The following is a 13,068-nucleotide window of genomic DNA, read 5'->3' as shown; positions in this document are numbered from 1 at the left end:
CCCCTGCCACATATGTGGGAGACCTGGATGAAGCTCCTGGCTCTGAGCTTCAACCTGGCCCAGCCCCCTACCAATGCAGCCATTTGGGGATTGAACCAGCAGATGGAAAATCTCTCTCTGTAACTCCTCCTCTCTAACTCCTGCCTTTCAAATAAATAAATGTTTTTTAAAAAATTAGCCTGCTATAGATTTATTAAATTTTAAGCCCCACCTACAGCTGCATTAGCAGGGCCACACCAAGTGATTTTAAAGGTTTTATGTGGTTGGGGCAACAGGATATTCCCCCCACCCCTGGCCTACACTCAATGTAGCTCAGAGAGAACCAATTAAAACCTGGTCAGTTCAGGTCTTCCCTCTACCCACAGCCTTCTATTGCACTAAGAGTCCACCATGGCCTCCCTCACCACACTCCTCTTTCCACCTAAGCTACAGTGGTGTCCATGCTAACCCCCCAAAATGCCAGGCCTGGCCCTCTGCCCCATCTACCCCTTACCATCTTTGCCCCACTGTCACCCATTCAGTGTGGTTTTCCTATCAAAAGTTCCAACTCCCCAACACTTGCCTGCACCACTGTAATGACCATCTGCTACCATGATTCTCAACCACAATGTCAATTATGCAAAGTCAGGGATGCTTCTTGGTTGTGTTCATCACAATAGCCCAGCCACCTGGAACTGAGTGTGGCACCAGGTGAAGCACCCAAAAACACATGTGGAACACGAGGGTAATGAATTCAAATAGTAAAACCAGCCCTCAAGGAGAAACACACAGAGAAGCTTCCATTAAAACCTTCACGACTGCTCAGCTCCATGCCAACATGCCCTGTGAACACAGTTCCCCTGGCAACTCCTCACAAACAGGCATTAAGAACAAGGCAGGGTTTAACCACTTCTGGTCCCCAGGACACAACACTTCCAAATACCATCTAAGCTCTACTGTTCTTAACTTTCCCTAGAGCATTCTGGCTAACATGGAATTTACCCAGAGAATCCGTTCACCAGAACTGCAACCCTAATATCAACAGCGCAGCCACGATGCGTGATCAGAAGGAAGGAAACAGGAACTGAAATCGATGCTCTCATAACTATGCACTCACCAGGGGAAATCCCAGGTCTCATCACATCCCAGTTCTCCAAGCGTCAGGGCATCCCGTTCGACAACAGAAAGGATTTGGAGAAGTAACAGAGGTTAAGAGACACCTTCTGGGGGATCATAAAGAGAATGTAGTGTGCTCTCTCTCCTCAACGTTGGCTTGTATGCTCATTGTGTTAACTAGGACCTGGCTCCCCAGCACTCAAGCAGGGGTTTAAACTCGGGTGTCTTAATGGCTGATGGATTGAGGTGCAGATCTGATGTAATGATGGTGTCTGACAGGTGGGGCTGGCACGAGATCTTGGGGTCACGGAGACATGTCATGGGGGAGTCTCATGTGAGGTTTTATTATTTCAGCTCTAGTTTCAATCTAGGTTCTCTCTCTACTCCTGGCTTGAGATGTGATCACTGCTGCCACACTTGCCATAACTCACCTCCACTGACACCAGACTGGGATCGCCTGATCCTATAACCTCAGACTGTAAGATGAAATAAACCCTTTCTTTCCCAAAGAAGCTCCTCTTGAGTATTTTAAAGTAAAGAAAAGTGGACCAATATATTGTTGTTGGTGTTTTATAAAATACTCCACCTTATGGAGCAGTTTAAGGTTCACAGCAGAAACTTCAGGGATTTCTCATATACCTCTTATCCTACTATAGAGCCTTCTGGCCATCAACATCCCCCATCAAAGCACTACTTTTGTTAAACCAATGAATTGGGGACACTGTGGCATAGGGGGTAAAGCTACTGCCTGCAGTGCCGGCATCTGATACGGGCATTAGTTCGAGTGCCAGCTGCTCCACTTTCTTTCTTTTTCTTTTTTTAAAGATTTATTTATTTATTTGAAAGTCAGAGCTACACAGAGAGGGGAGAGGCAGAGAGAAGTCTTCATCGGCTAGTTTACTCCCCAACCGGCTGCAACGGCCAGCAGCTCCTCCACTTTTGATCCAGCTCTCTGTTATGGCCTAGGAAAGCAGTGGAAGATGATCCAAGTCCTTGGGCCTCTGCACCCACATGGGAGACCCAGAAGAAGCTCCTGGCTCCTGGCTCCTCGCTCCTGGCTTCGGAATTCAGGTCGTTGCAGTCATTTAGAGTGAACCAGAGGATGGAAGACTGCTCTCTCTCTTTCTGCCTCTGCCTCTCTCTAACTCTGCCTTTCAAATAAATACATAAATCTTAAAAAAAAAAAAAAAAGAAAGAAATTTCATAGATGAAATGAGTGCAATAAAAGAATTAAAAAAAAACAATTAATCTACTTTGGCACAATATTATCACCCAAAGTCCATAGAGTTCACACTAAGGTACATTCTGAGAGCTGTGCATTTCATGGTGTGTTGAGCAACATATAGTGACAGGGATCCACCCTCATAGCACCAGACTGAGCTACAGTTTCACCATCTTATAAAATTCCTACGTATCAGTCTTGTGGTACAGTGGATTAAGCTGCCACCTAAAATGCTAGCATCCTAGATGATAGCCAGGTCAAGTCCTAGCTGCTCCACTTCCAATCCAGTTCCCTGCTAATGTGCCTGGGAAAGCAGTGGAAGATGGCCCAAGTGCTTTGCCACCCATGCGGGAGGCCCAGAGGGAGTTCCAGACTCCTGGCTTTGGCCTGGCCATTTAGGGAGTGAACCAGCAGATAGAAGATCTCTCTCTCCCTCTGTCTCTTTCCCTTCTCCATCACTCTGCCTTTCAAATAAATTAAATCTTTAAGAACAAAAAAAGACATCTGTGTTCCACATTAGGGTGCCTGGGTTAGACACCTAGCTCTGGTCCTGCCTCTAGCACTCAACTTTCCTGTTAATGCAGACCGTAGGACGCAATGGTAATGGCTCAAGTAGTTGGGTTCCTGACACACAGGAAGACCCAGACTAATTTCTGGCTTCCAGCTTCAACCAGGCCAGATCTGGCAGTTGAAGGCATTTGGTGATTGAACCAATGAATGCAATCTCTCTCTCCCACTGCCTCTCAAATGTATTAAATAAATATAAATGAATACATAATTTTAAAAATGAATACATCTGTTGTAACAAGCTCTTCAAATTTATAAATGTGAAAATATAAAATATGATTTCAGCATTCCCACTTATCCCTACTGAATAAAACTTGTCTGTGCAATATCCCTGTCTATTGCATTACACTTGGCCCATTTTCCCTAACTGGTAGCACCAGCCCATGTGTTCTGTGAGGGACCCACCATAGCTGCCACACACAGCAGGTACATTTCAAACACTCAAAAAAGCACTAAACAAAAAATCATGACAATTGTTAAAACAAAGACTCCTGCAAGTCTCTGGACAAAGAGATGAATTAGGAAGCATTCATTCCACCAATTTCATCTCAAAATCTATCATGAAACAAAAGTCACACAAGTGGAGACACATCAAGTCTGAGCGATCCACCTCTTGAACAAGAAAGTCTGTCACATGAAATGAAAACTTAAGACTGAAGGCCTCAGGCCCAAACCACTCTCAAGGCCACCCAGCAGTTCTCGGGGAAAACACAAGATGATGTTGACCAAGAGTCCAAACATGTTCTCACAAACAATGCACTACAACAAGGCGCTTTACAATTTCTGAAATCAAAATGCTATCCTTACAGGAAACATCCCGTCCTACAAAGGACTCAGGACTGGGAATCCCCAAGCATGCCAACCAGCTCAAAAAGTCAAATCTAAAGGCACTTTAGAAAGCCTTCCACCTTTAGGATATCGTTCTCCTACTCCAGGCTGACGTTCTACAGATGCATTTCCCACATCCTGCACCCACCACAGTCTGAGTACTCCCAGGTTTTCATACTCACCCCTCCTTGTGAGTCAAAAGGCAGACAGGCGAGGAAGCCCAGTGGCTGAATAGACAGGGGTCGCAGAGGACTGTCTCACTGCCATCTGATTTCAAATGACAATGAAAAATAAGAGGCAGGCAAACAGTTCAAATGCCAACTTGCCATGTACTTGAGAAACGGGAACTACTGAATATTCAGCATGCTTTTCACTTTCTTTTAACTACAAGGTCCCAAAGAAAAAGTAATTTCAATCAAAATGTCAATTACTGAGAAAAAGCAAGTTGTACTTCACTGTTCCCTTCATCTTACTGTATTTTCCCCTTTTCTTTCATTTCTCTACTGCTGAAAATTACTTCCAGATTCTATCTTCTCTTTAGTTTCAACCATTTCAACCCTACATGAAGCCATTTACTACTGGATTAAAAGAAAGAAAACACAGCTGAAAGGTAACACAGAATTTTAAAATATAACACCAAAAATATAAAATCCAGCCCCAGCAACTGTGTCTGAAACAAATAAAAATATAATAATGTCTAAACACATAATTAGTGGAATCACTCCTTAGTAACCACAGGGGATTGGTTCCAGGACTCCTGGCACATAACAAGAACCTTATATAAAATTATATAATATTTACATATAAATTCCTGTATATTTTTACTTTACGTCATTTCTAGATTACTTGGAAAACCTCATACAATGCACCTGCTGTATTATGCTGTATCATTTAGGGAATAATGACAAGAAAAAAGTCCTTGCATGCCCAGTACAGAACAATTTTTTTCCCAAAGATTTTCAATCTGCAGTTAGTTGACTTCTCAAACATACAACCCATGGGTAATGACGACTGACTGTCATGTCAAGCTAAAAGTTGAGCCTTGGTACCCAAGATTCTCATTGCAGGCTTCGCCTGCCTTGGGGAAGAACTTCCACACATCACAAGGACCCAAGGACACCACTCTTAGCCCTGCAGCACTGGCTCACCTAAGGTCCAAGAGTTAGGAAGAGCCCAGGATAAGAACTTGAGTCTTGACTTCTTTCTAGTTCAAGCTCTCTCTCTCTCTCTTTCATATTTCATTGAATCAAAACTAACTCATCCATACTGATAATCATTTTGTTGATACATAAATGGCTGAGCTTACCATAAATACCCTCACCCATTTCCTTAACAAAAATATATATATATATATGTATTTTTTTTTTTCAGCAAAAGAGAAAAATCCAAGAACAGGGTCTAGCAGGGTCAATTCTGACACTGGAATCACCAAGAGAAAATATTCAAACCACCACCAGGAAACTGAGCAGTAAAACTCCCACATTTACATTCTCACTATTTATAGATAATTAAAATCACCCTCCAATGACCTGCAACAAGCCTGTGGGTTGGATCTTTTCAAGTCTAAATGGCCTATCAAGAATCTGCACAAACTAGGTTACTCAAAATATTGAGAAAAGCAAAGCAGAAACTAGCATGTCCAAACTAGTTGTTAGCTCTGATTCTTAAAAAGAAATAAACACAGGCAGCTTCTGACTTATGATAATGCAACTTCTGACTTTTCAAATTCAAGGCTGTGTGAGACCCATCTGCATTCTGTAGAAACTACACTTGGAATTCTGAATGTGGCTCTTTCCACAGGCCTTTATCTGTTGCCTTCCAAGTGCAGTAGCAGGAAGTTGGATCAGAATTGTAAGCAGAAATGTATCCCAGGCACTCTAATATGGGATGTGGGCATCCCAAGTGGTGGCTTAACTCGATGTACCACAACACCCATCCTCTTGACTCTTGAAATTTATGGAACTTCTAGGAGTACATGTTTGGCCTAACAGTTAAGACACCACCTGGGACACACACATCCCATTTCTGAGTGCCTAGGTCCTGGCTCCACTCCCAATTCTAACTTCCTGTTAATGCACACTCTGGGAGGCAGCAGGTGATGACTCAAGTAGTTGGCTCTCTGCCACTCATTAGGAGAGCTGGATTGAGTTCTTGGCTCCTGCTTCAGCCTGGCCCAGTCTAGAATGTCACAGGCATTTGGAGAATGAACAAGTAATTGGAAAATCTATCTAAATCAATCTCTCTCCCTTTCTCTCTCTGCCTCTCAAATACATTTTTAAAACATTTTTTAATTCAAAAACAGATCACAGGACATTGCACATGCTATTGTAATGCTCTTGCAGTCTTTAAAACAAGCAGACAAAAAAACCCTTGTACCCTGCTATAGCCCCTACCACCTCTCCCAGGCCAGTCTGTTCTTCCCTTCTGTACTGTGAGGCCCTGAGGGAGCATGAGCTGTGTGTCACACTTCATTACATCTTCCAAGAATATCTCCAAACAGCAGACCTACATCTACCCCATGACTGATTTGCTAAAAGAATGAATATATGAACTAAGTAACCTTGCCATTCCCCCTCCAAAAAAAAAAAAAAAAAAAAAGTTAATACGAAGCATAACAACTCAAGGTCACTCTGTTCACTTGAATACATTACCTGATGTTGGCTTGTTGGAACACCTCTAAATACATTACAAAAACAGATAGTACTACTTATTTCCCAGAGGCTAGAATTGATTCTGACTGAACTCCTCTTGCCTGAGCTCTATGCTTAGTTTGCATGTGGACCATTGCAACCATCTCTGTGTTTCCTCTTCAACCAAGACCAGGAGAAACCACTGGAGCTGTCAACTCCCGGTTCTCCTTCAGAAGGGATTTTGCTGCCCGGTGCCCAGTCTGGGTTGTTCTTCATTAACTTCCTTCCTCTTCTCCATCAAAGCCCTCAGTCCACATTACAAAGATTGATGGTGTTTGACCAGCAAAGGTAGCACTGATAAGGGGAGCTCCTGCTCCATTTTGACTCTGGCAGATTCCAGGTACCTGCACCTGAGCCTCCAGCCACATTAACGGTGACCTCTGGAATGCATTTTTTTGTGTTGCTCTGAAAACAGTTATCTGTAGCACCCTCTCTCCCTTCACCAACTCAAATTCATTCACATTCCCATAAGGAAACCAACCTCTGCGGAAGATCCATTAGGAGCAGAGAGAAAAGTCTGTGCTTTGAACAGCCTGGCTTCTTCCCAAGCTAAACACACTTATGTAAATCTGTCTCCATTCTGCGCCAGCCTGGACAGGGCCAGGGCACCCAGCTTTTGCGGAGTTAAGCATTGTTTACCCACTGTCAAGTGGGTATTTCCCAGTCCACCTGTCCTCCTCCCACGGAGGCTGGCTGCTACTACCCTACCCCCTACCCAGGCAACCAAATGTGGCATCAAAGGAGCCCCCAGAGTGGCCATCTGTCCCTGCCACACCAATGTTTACACAACATGAGCAGGAGAGGAGTAGGCTGGGGGAAGGCTTCAAGCGGGGAAGGCTTCAAGGTGCCCTGCTACAGAAGCCCCCAGGCCCCAACAGTGCACCAAGACAAAATGATCAAAGCCCTCAACCTCCCTGGAGAGACTTCTGCCTCTTACAGAGGAGGATAAACCTACAAATCCGACTTCTCCGGAGGTGCGCAAGGACCAGCTGGATACCTTTCACCTGTGGATGAGCAGCCAACAATCTAATCCCTAATTCTGCAGTTTTTCAAATATTATTTTCCCACCAAAAACTCACACATAAACAGAGTGATTACGGAGACTTGAGGAAACTGCTCAATTAATGACTTAAATTCACTTTAAAGTCTAAGAAAAATTGGATTGGCCACAGTAGAAAAGGTACAAACCAGAAATTAATCCGAAAGTCTTTTGAATTCCCAAGTTCATATGATCATGAGATACCATCACTGAAACACCCCTACAGCCCAAAACCAAAAGTCAACATGAGTGGGAACACTCCCAGGTTTAAAAGTCAGATGAACACAGTTCAAATCCAGAATCCACCTCACCACCTCCCCCAACATACAATGCTGCAGTTTCAATCAAGCCCCATGGGTTTTATCAACTGGACTTAGGAATGAGAATGTGCATGAGACAAAGGGGCTGTAGAGTTGGATCAGATGCAGTCAGCCCTCCCCATCCATGGATCTCGCATCCTCAATGAACAGCTGATTCAATGAACTGTGGGTGGAAAATACTCGAAACAAAAAAATCTGTACTGAACATGTACAGACTTTTCTTCCTTGTTGTTATTCCCTAAATGACACAGCCTAACAACTATAACATTTACTCTGTATTAGGTAGTATATGTAACCTTGAGATAAGGCCAAGTGTACAGAGGATGTGTGTAGGTTTCATGCAACTTCTATACCCTTTTAAATAAGCATCACTGGATTTTGCTCTCTCTGAGGCTCCTGGAACCAATCCCCTGCAGATGTTGAGAGATGGCTATACTCTTTTACAGAGTTCTTAGTAGAATGCCAGGTACACAGTAGGTGCTCAACCCATGTAGTCTCTTTTCCTTTGCTTCTTCACTTCCAACCTAGCTCTTTCCCTAATTTATAATGGTGGGGAGGTGAGCACGCCCAGGAGGTAAAGTGTCTCCAAGTGGAGAAGTGATTGCAGGAAGGGACTGCATTATGGGACAGCAGGTTAAGCTGGCCCTTGCGACATCGGCATCCCATATCAGAAAGGCAGTTCAGTTCTCAGCTGCTCCACTTCTGATCCAGCTCCCCTGCTAATAATGCACTTGGAATGCAACAGATGCCCCAAGTAATTACTTGGGCCCCTGTTACCCATGTAAGAGACCAAAATGGAGTTCCTAGCTTCTGCAGATCTGGCTGCTGCCGCCATTAGAAGAGTGACTCAGTGGACAGAAGATCTCTCTATCTCTCCTTTTCTCTGTCATGCTGCCTTTCAAATGAATAAATAAATCTTAAAAAAAAAAAAAAAGTGATACTCCAGGCTGTTTTCCCAGCCATCATTTGAAACTGACCTTACCAGCTCTGCTGAGGGATGGTTATCTTCCCTCTGTTATCTTCCCAGTGGGAGAGGGGAGAGACACTTGCCCATGGTTCACCTACCATTTGCATGAAATTTGTTAAACCTCTTCCCAAGCATTGGAAGAGAATCCACATTATTCATCACATAAATTTGCTTAAATTCCCTCAGGGGGAAGACGGGCTAGCCACTGTGCTTGAAGCCAAGAGATGATGCATGCACTCTATGATTCAGCCTCACAGCTGCAGCGTGAAGATACACACACAGACACACATGAAAATGGACTAACAATTTTTAGATATGCCCCTCGCTTCCTTTATTTAACTTGTGTGCTTTAACTTCATTATTTCCCTTCACTCAGAGAATCTGTAAACAATCCTGACATTTCTCTAGACAGCTCCGACCAGGCTTTAATTACTCCCCAAAGAATTGTTGAACCCTGGCAATTTGGTATAGGGCACAACAGCAGTTCTCAAGCATGCACAATGCTGCCGGCCGAAGGGGGAGAAGATGTGCAAGGCAGCATCGGACACACAACCCTGGTTCTGAAAAGCAAAATGGGCAAAGGACCAGGACAGACCTGGAGGCAGCAAGGAAGAGGAAGGCTTGAGTTGGCCCTGAGGGAGAGGTAAAACCTGAACAGACAGAGAGCTAGGCTAGGGGCAGACGTGAGACGGACTAGGAAGGTTGATCCCTCCCGCTTGTGTGGCCAATCATGAGACGAACATTTTCTAAGCACTGCACAGCAGTTACTGGAATCATTGCTCAAGCAGAGACACACAGACAGCCTGGCCTTGGAGGAGCACATGGATTCAGGGAACACATCCTGATGCCAGCCTACCTGGATGTCAATCCCAGCTCTCCTAGTGTGCAAATCTGTGGCTTTGCAGAAGCTATGTAAGCAAGAGAGAAATGGTGTCCATGTTGTGTATTAGGTGAGAATTTTTTCCACCTAATTTTTCAGAGAATTTTTCAGTTTTCCAGAGAAAACCAGTTGGGCCACAGGCGCAAGTTAACACTGTGAGGAAGGAAGTCACAGGGGCTCTCCAGAGACAAGGTGGGGAAAGCTCAGGGTTGTCCTGAAATAGAGCACCCTTCTCACAATAAGCCCTCACCAAGGACTGTCTGGGGAGTACAAGGATTTCCCACAAAGAGAAGCCATGGCTCAAACCACATGAGGGAGCAAACTCCCAAGAAAGGTCCAGGGGTTTAGCCAAGGATAGGGATGGGCCACACTGTGTAACCAAGGGTTAATGCTGCTGCTTTTGTCATGACTTATACGTGGTCACGCCATGGGAAAAAGCACAATCGAAGGATGACCATGCATTGTGATAATAAATACAGCAGCTGCTAGTGTACATCCAGAGAAAGGAGTGGCCAGGGCTGGGGCTCTGGATCTGGGCAACAGGCAAGACTGGAGGAACAAGTTCCAGCAAGAGCGGCAGAGCAGGCCAGAATGTTGGGTGGGAAAGCTGAGAAGTTGCAGGCATCAGGCCTCAGGAAGCATCAGCAATTTGGCTCTCTACCAAGGAGGAGTCTCTTCACTCTATTCAAACTCTGGACCAACCAGCATTTTACCTGGCAAATATTAGAGCATGCATCATTACATCACCTACCAGCAAGGTTCGGGTGGGTCTGTTCAGAGGAAGAAAGCAGAGATGAGAAGAACAGCAGCAACTTCCTATAGCCAGAAAAAAGCCCCTTGGATCTAAATCATTCTACCCCTGAGAAGTGAACAGGGCAGCATGGGCAGATGTCACTGTCCCTGTTGACACAAGGGACATGGACTCCACACCCAGGAGGGAGGGATGGCGCTGGTGGAGGCAGCAGTCTCTCTCCTGGAGTGACTATAAACGTGCCAGTTTGCAACTTGATCCTTTCCATGAAAAGAAACCCACATCTATCATGCAACAAGGACATCCACCTAGACCACAGCAATAAGTCCCTTATGAAATATTTCACTTTCCCCGAACCCACTCTGCCACAGAGCATGACGGCTCATCCCCACTCAATAAAAGTAATATGAGCCCACTTCCAATAGCTCCCAGGCAAGAGTATTTTGACAGCAAACTTCCCCTGCTGCAGCCCAAATCAATCCTTCCTAACTTGTCCCAGTGTCACAGAGGCAGGCCAAAGAGAAGAGGAGTTGACAAAGGCAGGAGACACCCACTGGAGTCTCTGAAACAACCATGGGAACCACCCAACCAGACTGGACCCTGAAGCATCAGAAGGTTCCCAGGATACCAATTTCGAAGCCTCAGACTACAAGTGGGCTCAATCAGTAACACCCTTCCCATCAAAACAGGTCACAGCTAATGAACTTCCTAATGTGCCCAAAGATGCAGGTAGCATCATCTGACAGTGAAGATCTATAAAGCTTAAATCCGCACTTCCCGGCCTCAGGCAAACACAGCACTTACCCCATGCAAAAGAGAAGCAGCTTGGTCAAGATCTCCAAGGGTGCCATCCATGCGGGCTGCTCAGGTCCTAACTGAGGGACTAGGATGCAGAGCATCACACCCACAGAACCAACCCTCCTCCTCCTTCTCCTCCTGGCTTTTGGGTCTAGAAAGATGGGCTTCACTCCACAGTGGCTCTACCTATAAGAGCGGATGGGAAAATAGTGGTTTGGGAGCTCAATTTTTATATAATTCTAGAATTTGCAAGATCATCCTCAGAAACATCAAAGAGATGGGGAAAGAACATCACGTGTGGCAGACACTCAATACAATAGTACTTAGTACTGCACTAGAATTTCCAAAAATTTTCTTACTCATTTATTTGTTTGTTTGAAAGAGTGACAGGGAGACATAGAGAGAGAGATCTTTTGTCTGCTGATTCACTCCCCAGTTGTCCACAATAGCAGAGGCTGGGCCACATTTAAACCAGGAGCCACAAACCCCATCTGGGTCTCCCACATCAGTTGCTGGTACCCAAGTATTAAAGCCATTGTCTAGGGGCCGGTGCTATGGTGGAGCAGGTAAAGCTCCAGCCTGCAGTGCCAGCATCCTATATGGGCACCAGTTCAAGTCCTGGCTGTTCCACTTCCTATCCAGCTCTCTGCTATGGCTTGGGAAAGCAGCAGAGAATGGCCCGAGTCTTTGGACCCCTGCACCCACATGAAAGACTCAGAGTAAACACCTGGCTCCTGGCTTTGGACTGGCACAGCTCTGACCATTGCAGCCATCTGGGGAGTGAACAGGCAGATGGAAGACCTCTCTCTCTCTCTCTCTCTCTCTCTGCCTCTGCCTCTCTGTAAACCTGCCTTTCAAATAAATAAATATTTAAAAAAATAAATAAATAAAGCTATCATCTACTTCCTCCCAGGGTGTGCATTAGCAGGAAGCTGGATCAGAAACTGGGGGTGGAACCAGTGTTGTGGCGAAGCAGATTGCACCACCATCTACAATGCCAGCATCACATATGAGCCCTGGTTCTGGCCCTGGCTGCTCCACTTTCAATACAGGTCCCTGGTCCCTGCTAATGCACTTGAGAAGGCAGCAGAAGATGGTCCAAGTGTTTGGGCCCATGCCACCAAGGTAGGAGACCAGGATGGAATTCCAGGCTTCTGGTTTCAACCTGGCCCAGCCCCTGATGTTATGGACATTTGGGAAGTGAACCACCACATAGAAGTTCTACCTATCTCTCTCTGTAACTCTATTTTTCAAGTAAACAAATAAATCTTTGAGAAATGTTTAAAAAAAAAAAAAGACACGTAACAGGGACCTGAACCCAGGCACACTGATACGGGATATGGCATCTTCACCTTTGTACCTTAATGCTGGCCTCAGAACTGGTGTTTTAATAAGCAATTAGTATTTAGTAACCAAAGAAGCATTTAACAGGCCCTGACTTAACTATAGTTTTGTGCAAAGCATCTAGGCAGTGGTCAGGCTTGCCCACCGAAACCTCATAAACAAAAACAAACACTGGAGCACGTGATTCCAAGATACTGAATGAGGGTCTGCGATTCAACACTACTAGGTCCACAAATCTATACCCAACCATTAAGCAAATAAAACTTCCCAAAAGTGGTGTCCTCTTCCCTGGACATTTTACCAATTCAAAGCCACACTAACACTTGTTTCCATACAACAGCATCAAAATAAACTGGAGAGGCGGCATTGCAAAACACTTACGAAAGCTACACCTCCTCCTTCTTCTTCATCCTCATAAAAGCTTCGGCTAGAACAAAACAGCACTACTGGGTCACCACGGACAGGCCAGCCCAAGTGCAGCTAGGCAATCTGTCTTCTGTAAAAACAACTCCATACTCCAGGCCTATTCACTGTACGAAATGCAAAGCCAGGCTCAGTCCTTGGGTA

General features: G+C 45.0%; 1 protein-coding gene across 16 annotated transcripts in view; it reads right to left on the bottom strand.

Annotated features, from left to right (window-relative positions):
• TIAM1 (TIAM Rac1 associated GEF 1) overlaps positions 1-13,068 on the bottom strand; it is a 443,084-nt gene that overhangs the window by 196,225 nt on the left and 233,791 nt on the right. The window contains exon 2 of one of the 16 annotated variants that reach the window (XM_089331498.1): positions 11,164-11,343. The exons of 14 other annotated variants lie outside the window; for them this stretch is intronic. The gene's annotated coding sequence lies outside the window, so the exon portion shown is untranslated. Of the gene's footprint in view, positions 1-11,163; positions 11,344-13,068 lie in introns of those variants that run through there. One more of the 16 variants, XM_089331501.1, reaches the window with a different exon arrangement.

The sequence above is a fragment of the Oryctolagus cuniculus genome, chromosome 4, assembly GCF_051225735.1.
Source record: "Oryctolagus cuniculus isolate XC-2025 breed Fujian yellow rabbit chromosome 4, ASM5122573v1, whole genome shotgun sequence".
NCBI classification, from domain to species: Eukaryota; Metazoa; Chordata; class Mammalia; order Lagomorpha; family Leporidae; genus Oryctolagus; species Oryctolagus cuniculus.
This window is presented reverse-complemented; position numbering and strand designations above follow the sequence as displayed.